The 20,351-nt window shown below is 44.4% G+C and overlaps 1 long non-coding RNA gene across 6 annotated transcripts in view; it reads left to right on the top strand.

Annotated features, from left to right (window-relative positions):
• LOC116281945 (uncharacterized) overlaps positions 1-20,351 on the top strand; it is a 522,270-nt gene that overhangs the window by 386,608 nt on the left and 115,311 nt on the right. The window contains exon 7 of one of the 6 annotated variants that reach the window (XR_012076306.1): positions 1,561-1,650. The exons of the other annotated variants lie outside the window; for them this stretch is intronic. This is a non-coding gene — a long non-coding RNA (uncharacterized lncRNA). Of the gene's footprint in view, positions 1-1,560; positions 1,651-20,351 lie in introns of those variants that run through there. 6 annotated transcript variants of the gene reach the window in all.

Below are 20,351 nucleotides of genomic sequence, written 5' to 3'. Positions count from 1 at the left end.
TCCCCTCCCACCCTCCCTTCCTTCCTTGATTTCTCACTACCAGACAGGGATAACCCAGGACCAGGAAGCAGAGCCTTCTGGGAACTGACCCATGCTTTGCCTTGAAGTGTGGAAGCTCACCTAGGAGGCCAGTATGGAGTTCTGATGGAGCTAGCTGGGTGATTTCCCTGCTTGGGATGGTTTGCTTCGTGTGCATTCTGATTAACTGCGAGGAGCTGTGACGTAGTAGAATGAGCAAGGGGTCGAAGCCAAACAGGTATTATTGGCTGGTGACCTTGGAGAGTTTCCTAAACTCTCAAACTCTGCTTTGCCTGCTAAAAATAATGAGGAAAGGATATAAAATTAAAAACGCTTGCTTTGCATGGTTATTGTAAGAATTTAAAATAGAGATATGAGAAAAAATCAGTACCTGATTGGCACTTTCTAGATGTCTTATAAAAGTTATTAATTCTTTTGTTGTTGTTAATTGCTTAATGTGTCTTCTATAGTTAGAGTCCAGCAGCCCACAGAGACCTGGGTGTGGGTTCAGTGTCAGGTGGGCTCATTCCTCTGGTCTGTTGAAGGCTGGTGGGAAAGATTTCTCCAAAAGTTAAGCAGAGTTACCATATAACTCAGCAATTCCACTCCTCGGTGTAGACTCAAAAGAATTGAAAGAGAAAACTCAGAGTTGCTTTTACACCAGTAGCATCATTCACACTCACAAAAAGGTGGAAACAACACAAATGTCCATCAAGAGAGGAACAAATAAGCAAAATTTGCTTTATCCGTACAGTGGAATATTATTCAGCCTTAAAAAGTAATGGCATTCTGATACATGCCGCCACATAGATGGACCTTGAAAGCGCTCTCCTGAATGAAATAAGCCAGACACCAAAGGGCAATTGTGGTCTGATGCCCTTGTATGAGGTAAATTCATAGGGACAGAAAGGGCTGGGGGAAGGGGGTGGATGGGGAGTTACTGTTTCGTGGATGCAGAGCTTCTGTGTGGGATGCTGACGAGTTCTGGGGATGGATAGTGCTGTCAGTTGCACAACACTGGGAATGCACTTGATGCCACTGAATTGTATACTTAGAAATCATTTAAATGGTCAGCTTTGTTGTATATATTTTAATCCAATAAATAATTGCCAAAAAAATAAAAACCTAAAAAAAAAAAACCTAACTAAACACACTTGTGCTACAGAGGTGAAGACTCTCGTGTACCCCAGCTCGTGGGTCAGACAGCCTGGCTCAGCTGGGTAATCTCAGAACAGAGTTCAGCTCTTCTACCGCCGCTTGGCTTTCCCAGGTGGTAGGCAGGGGCGATCAGCTTCGGTTACCCCATTCCTCATCTTCCTGTAGGCATTGCTAGCTTATCATTAATTTCACTGGCGTCAGTGAGACAGCTATTAACTAACTGTGTCCCTCAGACCATCCAAGCCCATCGAGGGCAGGGTCTTTCCAGGTCTCAAGGGGAATTGTTGGTCCTCTTTAGATGCATTCTGGTTACACTCTGAGCTTTTCCTCTCATGACGCTTCCATGTTACATGGTAATTATTTGTGTGGTATCTTTTCTATCAGGAGAGAGGTTGTATCAGCCCGTTCACTGGTTGATGCCAGTCACACACGCATAGCAGAGACTCCAAACAAAACGTTATCAAATGAATGCTGAACTTTTTGTGCCAAAAAATCCAAGAAGTTTTGTTCACCATTGACTCCCAGCTACTAGCACGATGTCTGGAAGGAGAGGAGGATTTATCGGGGGGTTCTTTGATTGTCATCAACAGACGCCAGCTCCGATGATTTGAAGAATAAAACATGAGATGTGTTGAAAGACATTGGGTAGCTCACAGATTATAGGGAAGAGCTGGAACACTAAGACTTGGAAAGGGCAGTGGCCGCGGATTCACAACCAGACTCTTTAGCCCAAAGATGTTGGAAATAGTTTAGCTGCCGTTGCTTTTTGACTGGGTGTAATTTCTGAGTGTAAGTGTGACTGGCCTAAGGTCTTAGCAGAAGGAGGAGGGTGAACCCTGGACAGACCAGAACGACAGTGGTGATGGAGTGGGTAAGCTTGAGACTGTCCTCACTTCTCCTCCATCATCGCCCAGAAGCCTTAAAAACCATCTTATGCCATCACCCTTCCTGTTCCCAGATATTTAGGAGCTTTGAAAAAGTGCCTGCGTCAGACCAGGGAGGCCACAGAACGAAGCAAGCCTTTTCTGGCCCAAACATAGAATGGCATACGTGGAAAACCCACGCCCTGCTGGAATCCTGTTACAATATACGAAGAGCCAGAGCCTCAATTATGGGTGCATTGAGGACAGAATTTCAGACTTTGCTCTGGCTTTTGTCAGCTTAAGATGCTTAAGGTCGTTTACACAAAGATTTGTGTGTCTGAATTTTTCCCTGGCAGGTTCTCTTTATAACCTAGATAACACAAACCCCAAATATTTGTGGTTGGCAACAATGAGGAATGTTCAAGTTGTCTGACATCTTCTTACCGTGTAGATTACCACCTAGGATCAGTGTTCAGCCTTGAGACAAAAGGAGACAGAGGATGGTGGGAGATTTTTCCATGGTTTGGGCAATGTTTGAGTTTAAATTCTGACACCTTCATCCTCTCTCTCTCTTTCTGTCTCTCTTTCTCTCTCTGTCTCTCTCTCTTTATTTATACACACACACACACACCCCAACCCTTTTTGCCCTCCAAAGAGTTTTCTCAGCGCTAAGGAAGGATAATGTTATGTCTCATCACCTAACAACGTTATCACCATCCAACCAATGCCTTCTCACACTGCAGAAGAGGGAAGGGACATTTAAAAGCGAGGTTTTTGCATTCTCTTCGCTTTGCAATCTCCTGGCTGTGGGTCATACGTTTTGCTTCCATGACAAGCTGGTTTCAGATCTTCCAGAGCTGAACAGAACAACTGTACCACGTCGGTAAACAGAAGACTGTTTACACAAAAAATATAGATTTCCTTTAAGCACTTGGCTTGAGCGTTTAGTAAGTCCTATTTACATCCTGATTGTTTATGTTCCCAGAAGCCAGCAGGAGGACGGCCCTGCTGCACTGGATGCGGCTTTGTGATTCACACTTGATCAGGCAGCTGTCACACAGGGCGGGGAGGCGCAGGGGGCCGCGGCGGGGAAGCGCAGAGAAGATTAGAGCAAGCTCACTTGTGGGATCCCTGGCCTTCACGTAATGGTACCGCCAAGGGCTGGGGATTTCTGAGTCAGTCTTTCAAATTCCCAGACGTGTTTATCAGTGTTTGAGTTTCAAAACTGGCCCACCCAGAATAAAGCTCTGTTGCACCTGATGTTTCACTTTGGCGGTGTTTGGGGCGGTGGTGGGGGAGGATTCTCCTGACCTCCAAGCTCCTTCCCCAGCTGTCCGCTTGACCGTGATCTCAGCTCCTCTCCTGTCTCCTGGGTCCTGGGAGCTCCTTGCGGGGACCTGCTCGGCCAGCCTGCACTTGGCTGCTGGCTGAGCTCCTTCTCTGTGCACGAGATGCCCGTCCAGACGTATTTCTGGACTTGGGTGGGCACTGGAGGGGAGGGGGAGCCTGACCCCAGTGCTGGAGGATTCGTAGCGTTAAAACTCCATGGGTCCATCACCACGAGTTCTCACCGATGGTGTGCCCAGCTCAGGGCTGTGTTAACTAGTTCAGGTCTTTTTTATTCTGTTTGCTTGACTCTTTGTTGTTTGTTTTGTTTATAAGCCCTGGCTCTGCTTCTGGTTAACCTGTGGCTTTGGGTAAATTTCTTAATTTCTCTGTGCCTTAATTAGTCATCTGTAATTGAGAGATACTCTGTACCTCCTTCTGAGGGGACTAGATGAGATATAGAGTGTAAAGCACTTGGCCTCACACTGGTAAACGGTAAGCTCATAATGCCTGGTAGCAAGAAGTGAAAAATATTTTTATTATTAAAGGCAGCAAGGAGAGAAACAGAGAGGCTTCTAAACCGGGAGGAGAATAAGCCAGGAGGAATTTCACGGGCCATGTTTCCTACAGAGGCATGTATGTATGTGTGCTGTTGATAGCTTTGTTGTGAGATGCTGGGAATATTTCAAGGGGTCTCAAGTTGCCAACTGTTCTGGGAGTAACTGAAGAACCAGAAGGACCCAAGGATCCGCTTCTATTCCACTAGGGTCTATGTCCAGTTAAGGGCTCCTCATACTCTGGGACATCACAGAACCACCCTTGAACCAGTTCCTCTGGGTCCCCCATGTCCTGGACCCTGGATATGTTAACTTGTAAGCTTTCTTTGACTAAAGCTCTGGTCATATATGGCCATTAGATTTGAATCAGGGTGTGGGGATGATGTCTGTTATCCAAGTCTGCTACCTTTAACAACCAGATCTCTACGCTGAAGCAAACCCAGCCATTGTATTATTCCTTTATTACTTTATTCAACCACTGTTTTTTGAGTACCTACTGTGTGCCAGGCTCTGTACTAAGTGCTGAGAATGTTATGGTGAACGAAACCCACAGAATATTATCCTCATGAATCTAAATTCTAGTGAGGGAGACAATTATAAATAGTCATAAAAAGACATGCAAATTCTAGCTTATTGTAAGTGCGATGATGGAAAACTGCAAGTTTCTATGAGAACATATTGGGAGTGTGGCTGAGCGTCTGGGGTGAGGGTTGTCAGGAAGGTCCCTCTGTGGGTGTGATATTTGATTTGAAAAATAAGAAGGAATTAACAAGGGTGAATGAGGTAGAGGTAAACAGAGAAGAGTCCTAGGGTGTGATCCCCTACTGTATAACAAATCACCCCAAAACTTAGTGGCCTTTAGCCTCTCTCAGTTCTGTGATTGGCTGGTCTCAGTCCACTGTGGACTGGGACTGGACTGGATGAGACATCCACAATGGCTCCCTCACACAAGTGCCAGTTGAGGCTGGCTCTGGGTTAGGATCTCGTGGAGGCTCACTGAATGGAGCATCCGCATGTGGCCTCTCCGTGAAGCTTGGGGCTTCTCACAGCATGGCCAATGAGACCTGAGGGGAAGCATCCTGTAAGAGTGATCCAAGGCGTCCAGGGAGAACCTGCAAGGCTTTTTGTGACCCAGCCTCAGCAATTCCAGAATGTCACTTCTTCCCCGTTCTAACGGCCAAGAGAGTTGCCAAAGCCAGCCCAAATTCAAGAACAAGGGAGAAGTAGATTACACTTCTTGGTGGCAGGAAGGTATCAATGTACGGGAAGGGAAGCATCGTTGGAAGCCATCTTGGGTGCAAGTTATCATGTGTGGCTTTTGCTCTTGCTGTTTATTCCATCTGAAATGATCCTCCCCAAAATATTCACATGACCTGCACCATTTAGATCTCAGTTCAAAATATCTCCTCATTTCCAAATATGTCCTCCTCAAAATACTCTCCACAAAGAGCGTTCCATTGACCTTGGTATCCAGTCCCTTGTCCCACCATGACCACGTTTAATTATGTTCATAGTCCTTATTTGTGGCAAAATGATCCTTTTGTTCAATTATTTGCTTCAGTCTGCTCACAATGACCCCCACCCTCACACACCCATAAAACATAAGCCCCATGAGGTCACAGTCTTGGTCGCCAACGTGTCTGACAACTTTGAGTGACACTGTTGACTGAAGGAAGAGGATCCTAAGCAAAAAGAAATGCCGTGTGCAAAGATCCTGAGGCAGGAAGCAAGCAAGGTGATCTAAAGCAATGGACAAAGCCACACATGTTGGAACACGGGAGTGAAGGGGCAGCCATGTGCCCAGGGGCTTAGAGCAGGGTTTTACTTGCCCATATCCACAATGATTCAGCCCTGACCATGGCCACCATTTCTTTTTTTTTTTTTTTAACAAAAGTACAGTCAATTTACAATGTTGTGTTAATTTCTGGTGTACAGCATAGTTGTTATAAAGTTAGTTTATATATATATATATATATATATATTCCTTTTCAGATTCTTATGCATCACATATATATATTTCTTTTCATATTCTTTTTCATAATAGGCTATTACAAGGCATTAAAGATAGTTCCCTGTTCTATACAGTAGGGCCTTGTTATTTATCTATTTTATATATAGTAGTTAGTATCTGCAAACCCCAAACTCCCAATCCGTCCTCTTCCCTTTTCCACCCTGGTACCTGTAAATTTGTTTTCTATGTCTATGAGTCTGTCTTTGTTTTGTAAGTAAGTTCATTTGTGCCCTTTTTTTAGATTCCACATATAAACAATATCATACAGTATTTTTCTTTCTTTTTGTGGCTTAACTTAGAATGACAATCTCTAGGTCCATCCATATTGCTGCAAATGACATTATCTTGTTATTTTTTATGGCTGAGTAGTATTCCACTGTGTGTATGTGTGTGTACATATACATACATAAACATACATGTACCAAAACTTATATATATATATATACCAAAAATTCTTTATCCAGTCATCTGTTGATGGACATTTAGGTTATTTCCATGTCTTGGCTATTGTAAATAGTGCTGCTGTGAACATTGGGGTGTATGTGTCTTTTCAAATTAAGAGTTCCCTCTACATATATGCCCAGGAGTGGGATTGCTGGATCATAGGGTAAGTCTATTTTCAGTTTTTTAAGGAATCTCCAAACTGTTTTCCGTAATGGCTGCACCAAACTACATTCCCACCAACAGTGTAGGAGGGTTCCCTTTTCTCCACACCCTCTCCAGTATTTATCATTTGTGGATTTTTTAATGATGCATGACCATCATTTCTGAAATGCAAACAGTGAGCTTATTTTCTGATATCCAAGCATTTCCATTTGAATGTGTCTATGTGGCCAAAATGGTTTGTTCCACAAATAAATGGAGCCCACCGCATTTGGTCTGTATCTTATTCTTGCCCAAAATAACTGAAACAAAAACAAAAACCAAACAAACAAGTGACGACATGCTTGTATTCAGAGAAGAAGTTTTGCCCTTTTCTACATAGATACAAGGACATAGTTTCATTTATTTCTTACAACAGCTGTATGAGGTGGTTATTGCAAACCTCCCCTTCTTTTTCTTTTTCTTTTTTTTGACACAAATGATGACACCCAGAACACAGGAAACTTGCCCAAGTTTCTCCAGTCTGATACTGGTAGATGCTGGGTTCAAACAGAGGTCTGCTTTATGTCAGAGCCCTGCAGAGTTTGAGGTAATGGCCTGAGATGGAAGGAGAAAGAAATCAGGGAAGGCAAATCTCTAAACCCAACCCCAGAATGATATATTTCCCCTGTGGCACTGAATCAACATGCTGAGCCCCAGGATGAGTGGCCAGCTCTGATTATAAGGCAAGGATCTGATTCCTGCCTCAATTATGACTGAATAACCACTGGTTCAAAATCATGAAAAGGCCCGAATAAATGCAGTGGGGATGAGGAGAGGTCTGCTGGTTGCCAGAGATGGAGGCAAAGGCAGTCAGAGGTGGGGGCACTTCAGTCAAGCCCAAACCAAAGCCACCAGAACGTCATGTTTATGACCGGGGGGGTGGGGGGGGCTGGTGTGGGGAAGATGGTTGGTGACGGTTTTTAATTGGGTGCTCACTCTTGTGAGTCACCTTGAGGGACTCCCAGCTGGTTCTCACTGACATTCCCCAGCGCTGGGGCTCTCTCCCCTAAATCCAGGTGAACCATGATTATTTCAATATTTTTCTATGCTTAACTTGCCTTTCACTTGATATCTCAGTCTACATTTTGAGCTATTTTCCTCTTTCATTTTTGCTCCATATAGAGAAAACTTAAATACATTTTTTTTTTTAAAGGAGACGGCTATAAAAACTTTCCTTAAGTCAGACCATCTGTGTTGGTGGAAACTTTAGACTTGTCTGCGAAAGGAAATTTCTTTCTTTCTTTTTTCTGTTTTCTCCTGTTCTTTGGGAAATCCAGGGAATAATAATAATAAAAAAAAACTCCAAAGAAAAAAGCTTTCAATGGAGTTCTGGAAATAAGAGAAATTAAGATACCTAACAAATATTTCAGTAGAGTTTAAAGGGATACATGAAAAAGGGGGATATACTGAAGATTTTGCACTGGGCTTAGAGATCCAATGGTGTGGTTACTCGGGTCTTTCTTAGCTTGTCTGTGCTTGAGCAAAGCTCAGCTTCTCAGAATGAATTCCAGGTAGGTTTTGAAGTTGAGAAGAAAAGTGGAGAAAAGTGGAGAAAAGTGGCAGGTAGAAGGGGAGACTCATTCAGTCAGTGGAGCCCATCATTGAAATTGGTATTCTTGGCCTCGGTTTTTTACCTTGATGCCCTCTGAGGTCACTGTGACCTTAGCTGAACCCCCATCTCCCAGATGATACCCAGAGCCTTCAACTCCAATTCTTGCCCAGATCCTTCCCTGGCTCATTCTTTCTGCCATCGCTGGCACCAGGTCTCACTCTGTGAATGGTGAATGGATCAACTCAAAATGGACTGATGAGGTAACAAGAACCTCCCCATTTGTTGGGCCAACTTGCCAACAGTTGGCGACACTCCCGTGGCTTCTGTATCTCAGTGGTGATACTGCTGAACTCAGGCATGCATGGGAATTGAAGGATCTCATTTTCTGTCATTTGTTTAAAGCCAATTATGGACAATGTGCTGTGATATTTTCGCCTGTTGTGTAGAAGAGAAAAATGAGACTCAGGGCTGTTAACTGATCTAAGGCCTCACAAGTCTTAAGTGGAAAGGTGATTTCAGTCAAGGCCTCTCTGACTTCAAAGACTGAGTCAGTCATTTAAAACTGACCGCAGTGAAGGTGCCGCTGGAGGGAAGGTATAACTTTATTCGTTCATTCATCCATTGGCTGTCTGCTTATTTGGGGAGTGCCTGCAAGGCTCAGCAGCAGACTACCGGGCTCCAAGGCTGCAGAAATGACAGGCACAGTCTCTGACCTCATGGAACTCATGGTCCCCCTGAGTCTTGATGCTCAGAATGTGGTCCATGGATCGGCATCCCTGGGAACTTGTTAGAAATATGAAGTCTCAGCCCCACGCCTCCCACAGAGCCCTAACTTAGAATGTTCTTTTTAAGCTGGTCTCCAGGCCATTTGTATGCACATTAAAATTTGAGAAGATGAATGCCACCTAAGAGCAAGGCAGATGGAAAAGAATATGGAAAAATGGGGGCTGGCCATCCAGGCAGTGGGCGGGCTGTGTGCCAAAAATGAGCACTCTGAGCACGTTCAGGAAAAGTGGGTAATAAACCAGAGCAGGGGAGAAAAAATGGGGAGAGAACTATTTGAAGCCGGGCCAGGCAGCTTGGGTGCGTGGGCACGCCTGCTCTCCCCTGCTGTGAGATCTCATCCAGCCTCAGTTTCCTCATCTGTAAAAGGAGATCGTATTAGTAACTGTTTCACAAAGTTGTAGCGAAGAACAAGTCAATGTATGTGCAGTGCGTAGCAGAGAACTTGGCACAGAGCAAGTCCTAAGTGCATCGGCTGTTGCTATTGTTCAATTACAATTATTCCTATAAATTGGCTGCTCGGGGGACTTCCTGGGTGGGACACACTGCCCCCTTGAGGAATGTGTTGCCCGAGTAAAAGATGGAGCAAACGTGCAGCTGGGCTGTTGAGACTGAAAGCAAATGCCCAAGGTACTTTCTAAATTGCCCTCAGAAAGGCAATTTAAGTATCACCTTCTCTTAAAACCACCCATTTATTTAGTCTTACCTTTTTATTAGTATGAACAATGCTACCTCTAATTACATAATTAATCACAGATACTATCAGGACAGATCATAGCCAATGTTTATTGAACATCTATTACATGCAGGTACTTGTAAAACCTTTTACAAGCGTTACCTCCATTTAATTCTCTCAAATCCCTAGGAGGCTGTGAGTAATCTTACCCCCATTTTCACAAATGGGGAAATTGAGGTTTGGTAGATGGAAGAGAAATGCACCTGTTGATATTGTCATATGATGGCAGTATAGGCAAACATTGGAGAGGGCTGTCTAATGCACAGCCCCTCCCCAACTTCTCTCCACCCACAGCTCAGATGCCCATCCTCCAGTGCCCGATTCTTACCTCTACAGTGAGCAAAATTCTAAAGCTGTTCCCCAAGATTCCCATCCCCTGATTATTTAATCGAATGCTAATCTGGGTACTGCTGTGAAGAGGTTTTCCTGATGTAACTTAGAGTCCCAGTTCACCTTAACATATGGAGATTATCTAGTTGAGTCTGACCCCATCAGGTGAGCCCTTTAAAAACAGAGAGTTTTCTCTGGCTGGTAGCAGAAAGGAAGCCAGAAAGATTTAAAGATTTAAAGCACCAGGAGGTCTTGAAGTGCCATTGCTGGCTTTGACGTTGGAAGAGGCCGCGTGATGAGGACCCCAGAGGGGCCTCCGGAAGCTGAGAGTGGTCCCACTGACAGCCAGAAAGAGGCTAAACCTCAGTCCCACAACAGAGAGGAACTGGATTCTGCCCACAACCTGAATGAATTTGGAAGCAGATTCTTCCCTAAAACCTCAGAACAGAGCCCCACCTGGCCGACACCTTGACTTTGGCCTGGTAGACCCTAAATAGGGAACTCTGCTAAGCCCGCCTGGGCCTCCATCCAGTGGAAACCATCGGGTACTAAGTAGGTGTCATTTTAAGCTGCTAAGTTTGGGGAGGTTCATTCCAGCAACAGAATATTAATACGGCCTCCATCCGTGAAAACATCACAGCATATCACACGGTTGGGTTTTCACTCTGCAGCTTTTTTGACTGTGAAGTCAAAGAACATTGTTTCCCTTTTCTCTCAGACAAGTAAACATGAAAGTGATCAAACTATGTTTCCTGAAGGAAAAGCTGGAGAGGACGTAGGTCTTCTTCCTTTTGGCTGTGGGCCCTTGGCATCAGACTTCCCTGATTCCAAGTTCAACTTCATCCCTTAGTAGCTGTCCGGCCTTGAGTTTTTCAATCTCTCCAGGCCTCACTGTTTCATCCCTAAAATTTGGATAATAATAGGGTTGTTGGGAGGATTCAATAATAGGATGCTCATAAAGCGTTTGATTCCCTGCCGAGCACACAGTGATCACTTGATAAGCGTTATCTGTACACGAGATTGTTACTTGGGCGGGTTAATGAATGAATAAATCCAGCAAGGAGGAGATAAGACATCACCACCATTATTAACACAGCTCTCAGGTTTTGCAGCTGAGGCCCTGTTTTGTACTAGGTCAGATCCACATGCATTCCCGGATCTGTGAACCTGATGGGTGATTTCCACAATGGATCCTGGAATGTAGAGTCAGATCCTAAAGGAACAGGTTGATAGACAACCCAGCTGGAGGCTCTACTTGCAAACAAGACCTCAGCTGGGATGCCTGTGCAGGTTTTGAAGCCACCACCAACTCAGCTGTCCAAACTACTAATGCAGGGAGGGGGATGCTCACGCAGGGTCCACTGAAAACAGGGCTGTCCATTCAGTCTAACCTGTTGAGCCAGCAGCCCTGGTTTGACAAAGCCAGACTTAAGTCCAGCCCCGACCCCAGCATCTGTTCATTTCAAGCCTTGCCAAGGAGCCAAAGGTAGAAATCAAAAACATGCTTCTGTTATCATTGTGTGTGTTATTACTCCATTTTTAAATTTTCTCTAAAGGACAAATAATCTGGGCCAATATGTATGGCCTGTTGTTATATTTTTAATTTGACTGTGCTTCTTCAAAGAAACATGGATCTTAAAACAATTTGTTAGTGAAAAAAAAATGACAGAAATATTTAAGGTAAACCCCTAGCCCAGCACACAATGGCAACTGGATCTCTTCACTAGGGGTAAGTACAAGCTGACATCCCAAAATAAGCCCTACAGGGAAGGAGGGAGGGTCTCATCTGCACCCAGACAGTGAAAAGAGTCTTAATACCATTCCCCCCGCCAACCATCTATTATTTGCAAGGCCCTCATGCAAGGACCCGTTTCTACCTTTCTTCCCCTACATGCTTCTCTATTCTCTGATTTTAGCGAGTTAGAAAACATCATGGCACGCGGTGGAGGAGGAAGCTGGAGTACTTGTAAATAACTGGCGGATGCAGAGATCTGTTCCAGCTGAGGGGAAACAGAAGCACGCGGGGTGCCTCGTGGTCCCTGCATGGGTGTGCATTCAGGGTCCGGCGCACAGAGGAGAGCACAAAAGCAGAGAGGGCTGGCCGGAACAATGGACCGTCACAAATGCCATGTTATGTAACTGGGTTATTTGAATTCACAATTGTGAAGGCCACAATTGTCGGGAAGGCCTGTCCCCCAGCTCCGTGGGGGGAGGGAGGCAGCTCCTATGCTCCCACCCAGGTGCCCTGGGAGACCCTGCTGATGAGACCACGGCTACCACTCAGAAGTCAAGGGCTGAGTTACTCCTGACACCGCAAAGTTGCTTGGTAACTGTTGAGCTGGACTTTTGAGTGTTTATAATATAAAAGGCAATGAGCACATTAGATACCTTTCCCTATGCAGCAATAAAAATGACCGGACTCTTTCCATTCAGTGCATACTCCTTGGGCTCAAACGGGTTTAGGTAGTGCATGGGGACTGTAATTCACATGTTCCCCAGCCGAGCCAAAGCACGTGGACGTGAATTTGCAGAAATTCATAGAATCGCAGGGAATGGGGAAAAGCTTCTCAGGAAAGGTGAGCTTTGAAAATAGCCTGGCCATGGGCTGGTAAAGACATCCAGGATCACTTTGAAGGCTACTTTCTATTTTGGTGACTTGCACATAGCACCTGATGAAGCAGGCAGGTGCAGCGAAAGGACTGGCTTTACCTGGCCTGCCTACCAGTTTCCTGTCCAGTGCCCCTGTCTGTACACCCCGAGCTGTGGCCACACCCAAGAGTGCCAGGGACACCTTTGCCACCTCCCTCATCCCTGACCGTCCAGTTCCTCAAACCCAGTCAAACTCTCCCTGCTTCTGTAAGGCCCGTCCCCATCCTGGCCCCGGCCCTCTGGTTAACACGCCCTCTTCCCTGGGTTCTCATAACTCCGTGTGTTTAATTCCTGTAAGCACTTGCCCTGCGCCACTCTCCTGGTCTATTTGCAGACCCGCCTCCCTCGCGAGAGTGTGCCCTGCCTGAGGACAGAGCCACACCTTTTCATGTCTTTATCTTTCATGTTCAGCACTAAGGCAGCTCTATAACGTCTGAGTAATGAGTCTTTTTCCTAGGTTCTGGGTGGTAGTAAAAAAAAAAAAAGCTTTAGAATGGGTAAGCTCACTTGCAAATCCAGGCCGAGTCCTTTCTTCCTTGCACTTGTGGTCATGTTGCTGTTGTGTATTTAAGCTGCGTGCAGACAGAGTCTTGGCTCTGACTCTGCAGCCATTCCACCTGTCTGGGCAGTTTGTCAGTCTGTCGGAGGGGACCAGCTCTTCCTATTGGAGAGCTTTCCAGGCTGGAAGGGGTATGGGAACAGATACCTTGGAGATCTGCTCACTCCCTGGTGTCCTCACGTGGAGATAGAGGATGGTGGTGCTGGTGATGATGATGTCCTGAATGGGTGCTTAAGCACTTTTCATTTCTTTCCTTGCTTACAACAGAGAAGATAAAGGGGGTAGGTATAATTATTCTCATTTTTCTTTCCTTAAAAAAAAACCCAACTTTATTGAGGTATGATTGAGCTCTAAAAAAAACTATGTGTTTAACATATGCAAGGCAATGAGTTTGGGGAAGAGTGTATGCCTGCGAGCCCATTACCGCCGTCACTTCGCGAAGTTTCCTCCCACTCCCTTTATTAGTGTCATTGTTATGTTATTATTATTATTATTATTGTTACTGTACAAACAATCAACATAAGATACTTATCCTCTTAGAAAATGTTAAGTGTACAGTGCAGTATTGCTGTGTAGCGCATCTCCAGAAATCATTTATCTTGCGTGATGCTTACATAACGCCCCTCCCCCGAGCTCCTAGCAACCACCATTCTACTCTCTGCTTTTGTGGGTTTGACTCTCAGAGACATGCTTCTTAGGGAAGCAAGCACTGGTGCCCAGGCAGCCCTATTCCAGGTGTCCCCACATACTTCTCCGCGACTTCCTGCCACTACAAGTGTGTAAGTGCGTGCACCCTCATGTTCATACACACATATGCGTATGAACTTGCAGAGTTGGATGTGTTATGTGTTCTTGGGTGCATGTGGGTAGGTTTGTGCTGGGGGGTGTCTGATTCTGTCTGTTCACATTAGAATATCTGTATATGTGTGAACTCTGCGTGTGTGTGTGTGTGTGTGTGTGTGTGTGTGTGTGTCTTTCTCAGCTCAGAAAAAGCATCAGGGTCAGACTAGGGCCATTGTTAATATGGTGAAAAGTACCCCCAGGTGTCAGATGCCCCCACCCCTGGGTCTCTGCCTCCTCCTCATCCACTTTGAAACAAGAGTACATTAAGGCATCCTGGCCTTCCCGCAAGCAATGCTGCAGAGAGAGTTGCAGATTATTGGGAGGTAAACTTCCACCGGTGAAGACTTGCTTTTCAATGGGAAATGTACATTTAAATGCACCCTGTCATTTTTAATCTCAGACACTTGGCACCACCACCTCCCAGGAGCAGGCTGTTTGTAAGGCCTACTTCCAGCCAGGCAACACCCAGGCTGCAGGAGCCCATTGTAGACTCCAGGGCCCAGAGGCATGTGTGGGTGTGGATGGAGCAGCCTGGTGATGTATGCAAATTTTACTGTCAGGGTAACTGAAATGCAGTCCGAGGATAGCGCCAAGGGGCATTCTGTGTTACCAGGCCATGGGCGTGTCCCCTGAGACAGGAATCCTCCAGGTCGGAGGCGGGGCTGCTGAGTGGCTTGTTCGGTCCTATTAAAGGTGAGAATGCTTTGAAGGCAGCTGACAAGGTAGAGAAGTTGCTGTTTGTCTTATAAAGACCAACACTCGACAGTTTACAGAGAGAAGCAGCCTCCTGCTGAGTTTCCGTCACTGCTCCCAGTCCCTGATTCAGAAACTTGGCTGGCATTTTTTTTTCTTTATTGTCAGAAAGTAAGCTGCTTACTCCTAAGGATTATTTTGTTTTGTTTTATTTGATTTCACCTCCTTTTATTTTACGCAGATTTTCTGGCTAGCGATGCTTGGCCACGCCCGCATTGAGCCTAGTAAATAGGTATCTGTTAGACTTCTGTTTCTGCCCCTTGGGACCACTCATCTTGTTTGAGTCCATATCAGATCTTCCTACTTTTTCAAAAATCCCTATCTGAATCAACAGCCCACAACCTCTCTTATAGCACCAGGCAGCCCGAAAGGAGGTTTCTGATGTTTGCTGTGGGTCTGGAGTGTGAAAAGCCTTTTTGTTTTGTGCAGAAAGACACTGAACACAGGGTCTGGCAACTTGCCTGAGGCCACTCAGTAAGTAACTTTAGGAGAGCCAGGAGCTTAAATGTGACGGGCAAAAGTATCCAGTAAAAGTTTCAACTTGTAAACTTTGGCCAACCACCGAGAGAAACGAGTGAACAGCCCCGATGGAGGGTCAGTTGCGAGAGTGTCAGAAGTGAGACTTGAGTCTGCATGTCAGAGATGGAAAATAGGAGAGTAAAGGCAAATAATAGTTACTGATTTTTCAAATTCTGAAACAGTGCTTTTTCACTATGTAAATCTGAAGGCAAAATGTCCAGAATGTATACAGAAGGGGTTTTTTAAATATTTATATTTGTGTCACATGGAAGTAACCCAGATTTCCTTCCAGTCTTTTTCCTACTCACCTAAGAGTACTGATAGTGCCGCCGGGGGAAGGCTGATGTCTCAGCTGACTGTGTGACAGTGGAAGACATTTGTTTCAAGCCACCCAGTTTGTGGTACTTGTTTATAGCCACCCTGGGAAACTAATACAGCGAGAGTCTTGTTTCTGTCCTTGTGTGAGCACAGGACACCATTTTTGTTGGTTGGTTTTGTTTGATTTGGCTTTTCTTTTTTTTTATTGCATTATAGTCATTTTACAATTTTTGTGTCAAATTCCAGTGTAGAGCACAATTTTTCAGTTATACATGAACATACATATATTCATTGTCACATTTTTTTCACTGTGAGCTACCACAAGATCTTGTATATATTTCCCTGTGCTATACAGTATAATCTTGTTTATCTATTCTGCATATGCCTGTCAGTATCTACAAATTCTGAAATCCCAGTCTGTCCCTTCCCACTCCCCGCTCCCTTGGCAACCAAAAGTTTGTATTCTATGTCTATAAGTCTGTTTCTGTTTTGTGTTTATTTATTTTTTTAGATTCCACTTATGAGTGATCTCATATGGCATTTTTCTTTCTCTTTCTAGCTTACTTCACTTAGAATGACATTCTCTGGGGACATCCATGTTACTGCAAGTGGCGTTATGTTGCTGTTGTTTATGGCTGTATACTATTCCACTGTATAAATATACCACCTCTTCTTTATCCAGTCATCTGCTGGTGGACATTTAGGCTGTTTCCATGTCTTGGCTATTGTAAATAGTGCTGCTATGAACACTGGGGTGCAGGTGTCTTTTTGAAGTAGGGTTCCTTCTGGATATATGCCCAGGAGTGGGACTACTGGGTCATACAGTAAGTCTATTCCTAGTCTTTTGAGGAATCTCCATCCTGTTTTTCACAGTGGCTGCACCAACTGCATTCCCACCAGCAGTGTCGGAAGGTTCCCTTTTCTCCACAGCCTCTCCAGCATTTGTCATTTGTGGACTTTTGAATGATGGCCATTCTGACTGGTGTGAGGTGCTACCTCATAGTTTTGATTTGCATTTCTCTGATAATTAGTGATATCGAGCATTTTTTCATGTGCCTTTTGATCGTTTGTATTTCTTCCTTGGAGAATTGCTTACTTAGGTCTTCTGCCCATTTTTGGATTGGGTTGTTTGTTTTTTTCATATTATTTCGTATGAGCTGCTTATATATTCTGGAGATAAGCCTTTGTCTGTTTCATCGTTTGCAAAAATTTTCTCCCATTCCGTAGGTTGTCGTTTTGTTTTACTTATGGTTTCCTTTGCTGTGCAGAAGCTTGTAAGTTTCATTGGGTCTCATTTGTTTATTCTTGCTTTTATTTCTATTGCTTGAGTCGACTGTCCTAGGAGAACATTTTTGATATGTATGTGAGGTAATGTTTTGCCTACGTTTTCTTCTAGGAGGTTTATTGTACCTTGTCTTATGTTTAAGTCTTTGATCCATTTTGAGTTGATTTTCATGTATGGTATAAGGGAGTGTTCTAGCTTCATTGATTTACATGCTGCTGTCCAGTTTTCCCACCACCATTTGCTGAAGAGACTGTCTTTATTCCATTGTATATTCTTGCCTCCTTTGTTGAAGATTAGTTGACCAAAAGTTTGTGGGTTCATTTCTGGGCTCTCTATTCTGTTCCATTGGTCCATATGTCTGTTTTTGTACCAATAGCATGCTGTTTTGATGACTGTAGCTCTATAGTATTGTCTGAAGTCTGGGAGAATTATTCCTCCAGCCTCTTTCTTTTTCTTCAGTAATGCTTTGGCAATTCTAGGTCTTTTGTGGTTCTATATAAATTTTATTATGATTTGTTCTCATTCTGTGAAATATGCTCTGAGTAATTTGATAGGAATTGCATTAAATCTGTAGATTGCCTTGGGCAGTATGACCATTTTAACAATATTGATTCTTCCAATCCAGGAGCTTGGGATATCTTTTGACTTTTTAAAGTCTTCTTTAATTTCCTTCATTAGTGGTTTATAGTTTTCCATGTATAAGTCTTTCACCTCCTTGGTTAGATTTATTCCCAGGTATTTTATTACTTTGGGTGCTATTTTAAAGGGGATTGTTTCTTTGATTTGGCTTTTGATAGAAAGACCACAGGACATAAGACATAAACGTTTGGGATTCATGAGATAAGAGGATGCCTAGGGCTCAATAATTTAAGTCCAGCTCCTGTAATAGAGACTAAATGCTACGTGTGTACTCTACCTCTTCCTCTTCCTGGGCCCTTGATGGGGGTGCTTCCTGGGTTCCTCTGGAGTTAACTTGATGACAATGGCCTACTGCCAGGCCTTCAAAGTCTCCATCACAGTTTCTCTTTTTCTGCCACAGTGACCTTGGGGGCAACATATTCTACACCCACAGGCACAAGATGAAGGGGAGCCATCTCTCCCCATCAGACTTTGTTTGCCTAAGAAATAAATTTTATTTGCGTCCCTGGGATATCAGCCCTAACTTGTCATTTCCGAAAATCCTGTCTCCCTCACCATGGGGTTGTCCCCACAAGGTTTAAAGAGGATGTTCAGGGAACTGAGAACACAGCATCATTGACCCTGGTGGCAGAATTTTAAAAGAAGTCTAATGTCTGAGACCCACCTCCTCCTCCCACCTATATCCTTGCAGTTTAGAGAATATATAAGTAAACAAAGTGCAGTAATTATGAGCTTGGGCTCAAGAATAAGAAATCCTGGATTTTCGTGTATACCAGCTACAGGACCCTGGGCAAATTCCCTGTATACTCAGAACCTCAGTTTGCTCACGTGTAAAGTAGGGTTGTAGCAGCTGTCTCGTAGACCTGTTGAGAGGTTGAGACCGAATGAGCTATGTGATGGCAATTGATAGCATCCATCCATCGATCAACCCTGAAGCTCAGCGCCTGGCACTGTGGCAGTTTGATTACTGCACTTCTCTTACTTTAACAAGAAGGCTGGTATCTTTGATGATCATGATGAGCTTCTCTCCCTGGTGATTCAGAATCTTTGTGTGTCTGCACACCGATGATGTACAAACCAATGAACCTCCTTTGCGGTTACCCATCTCTCTTAAAAAGGATGGCATGGACATTGCCTGTGGGGTAGGGTTTCCACATTTTGTCCTCCAGACAGTGAAGGCCGGCTTTGCCGTATACTTAGGGACCTGGGAACATACTTTGGATTACATTTTAGGATAATGCCGTTGCTTATTATATGAAAAAAAAAGGAGGAAGGTATTATAGCAATGTGTTTAAATGAAACCTGTCAATTAAAAAGTAGGAGTGGGTGGGGATTTCTTGAGGACGAAGAGAGTGGTATTTCAGTTTAAATAAGCAGCATCTGTGTTTAAAATGCTCTTCTTAAAGCTCTGGTTTTCACCCTTGCTTGAGTCCTGTTTCTTGTAACAGGAACTAATAAATTGCAATTCCTGGAGTGGGGCCCTGGGCACATGTGTTTTTTTGTTTTGTTTTGCTTTGTTTTTTCGATGACCCTGAAGTGATTCTGGTGGGCAGCCAAATTGAGAAACCCTCCTTTGGAGACAATTTGATTGAAGACCCCTAATAACAATTTTTACCATCTTAGTGGTACAGTTGGCAGAAAGTCTTCTAGAATTTCCCAAGGCTTATCACATCTATACAAAACGACGGTGAAATAATGAGCATTCCCTCCATCTTTCATCTACAGAAACAGACTCTCAGAGTTGAAAAATCTTGCCCAAGTTCACACAATTAGGAAGCAGTGAAGTTAAAACTTGAATCTCAGTTTGTCCTGCTGCAGAGAAGACAGTCCCTTGTCAAGCATACTTCTGGTCATGAACATCTCAGTTGGCTTTGCTGCCTCTGATGGTAAACCAAGTCATGAATTTCTAGGCAGCAACATTGTGCTACAAAGGAGCCAGTGATATTGGTCATAGAGAGGACAGTTCCCTCACATTTTGTTCTGAAACTTCTGATGCAGAGGCCAACCTGTTAACCGTATGGAATCACGGAACAGAGGTGATTAAAGTCAGTAAGGATGAGAGAGAAGGTACGTCTTCTTGGTGGGAGTTTTTAACGAACCAACCTCCTGAGTCACACTCTCCGCCCACAAACCAACCTCCCCATCCACCCAAATGGACCCTCTCACAATTCGAAATGTGCTTTCATACCCCGGCCTTTGAAAACGCCATCTCCTCATTGATCCTTTCCCCATAAAGACTCCTACTTTCCTTGCAGGAGTTTAAGTTTTAACTTCTGCTGGCAGATGGCAGTTCGTCTCTCTCTCTCTTTTTTTTTTTTTTTTTTTTTGCCTTCATGGCCTACGATCCTCTCTAGAATGGCTCTTTTCACTCTGTAACCCAGAAGTCGACAGACCTGGCATCACCCCTATGAGAGGGTCTCCTCCTGCAGGGCAAGGGCAAAGTCACACTCATCTTGGTACCCAGGGGTCTGGAGTCAAGAACAGCACCTGGCACATAGAAGGCATGTGATTTAAAATGATATATTGAAGGGGAGTTTGGTTCTTCTGAGCTAGGCCTAGGGGTTTCATCAACCAAGGAATCCCTGCTAGTCCTCCAACTGTATTAAAAACAAAACACCAGGGCGATGTGTCGAGCCGTCTGCTGTTGCCCCCTGGTTCATTTTATCACGGGAGAGCCACTTCAGCCTGGAGCCTGAGCCCCGGCTGATGGGAGCATGTCATCCTCTGCCCTGTTAAGAGGATCCCCCCTTCCCCACCCCCACCCCCAGTAATTACAGGGTAAATGACTTGTTAAATCCAAAGCCCTC

The sequence above is a fragment of the Vicugna pacos genome, chromosome 9, assembly GCF_048564905.1.
Source record: "Vicugna pacos chromosome 9, VicPac4, whole genome shotgun sequence".
Lineage (NCBI taxonomy): Eukaryota > Metazoa > Chordata > Mammalia > Artiodactyla > Camelidae > Vicugna > Vicugna pacos.
Note: the sequence above shows the minus strand (reverse complement) of the source record. Positions and strands in the feature narration are given on the sequence as shown.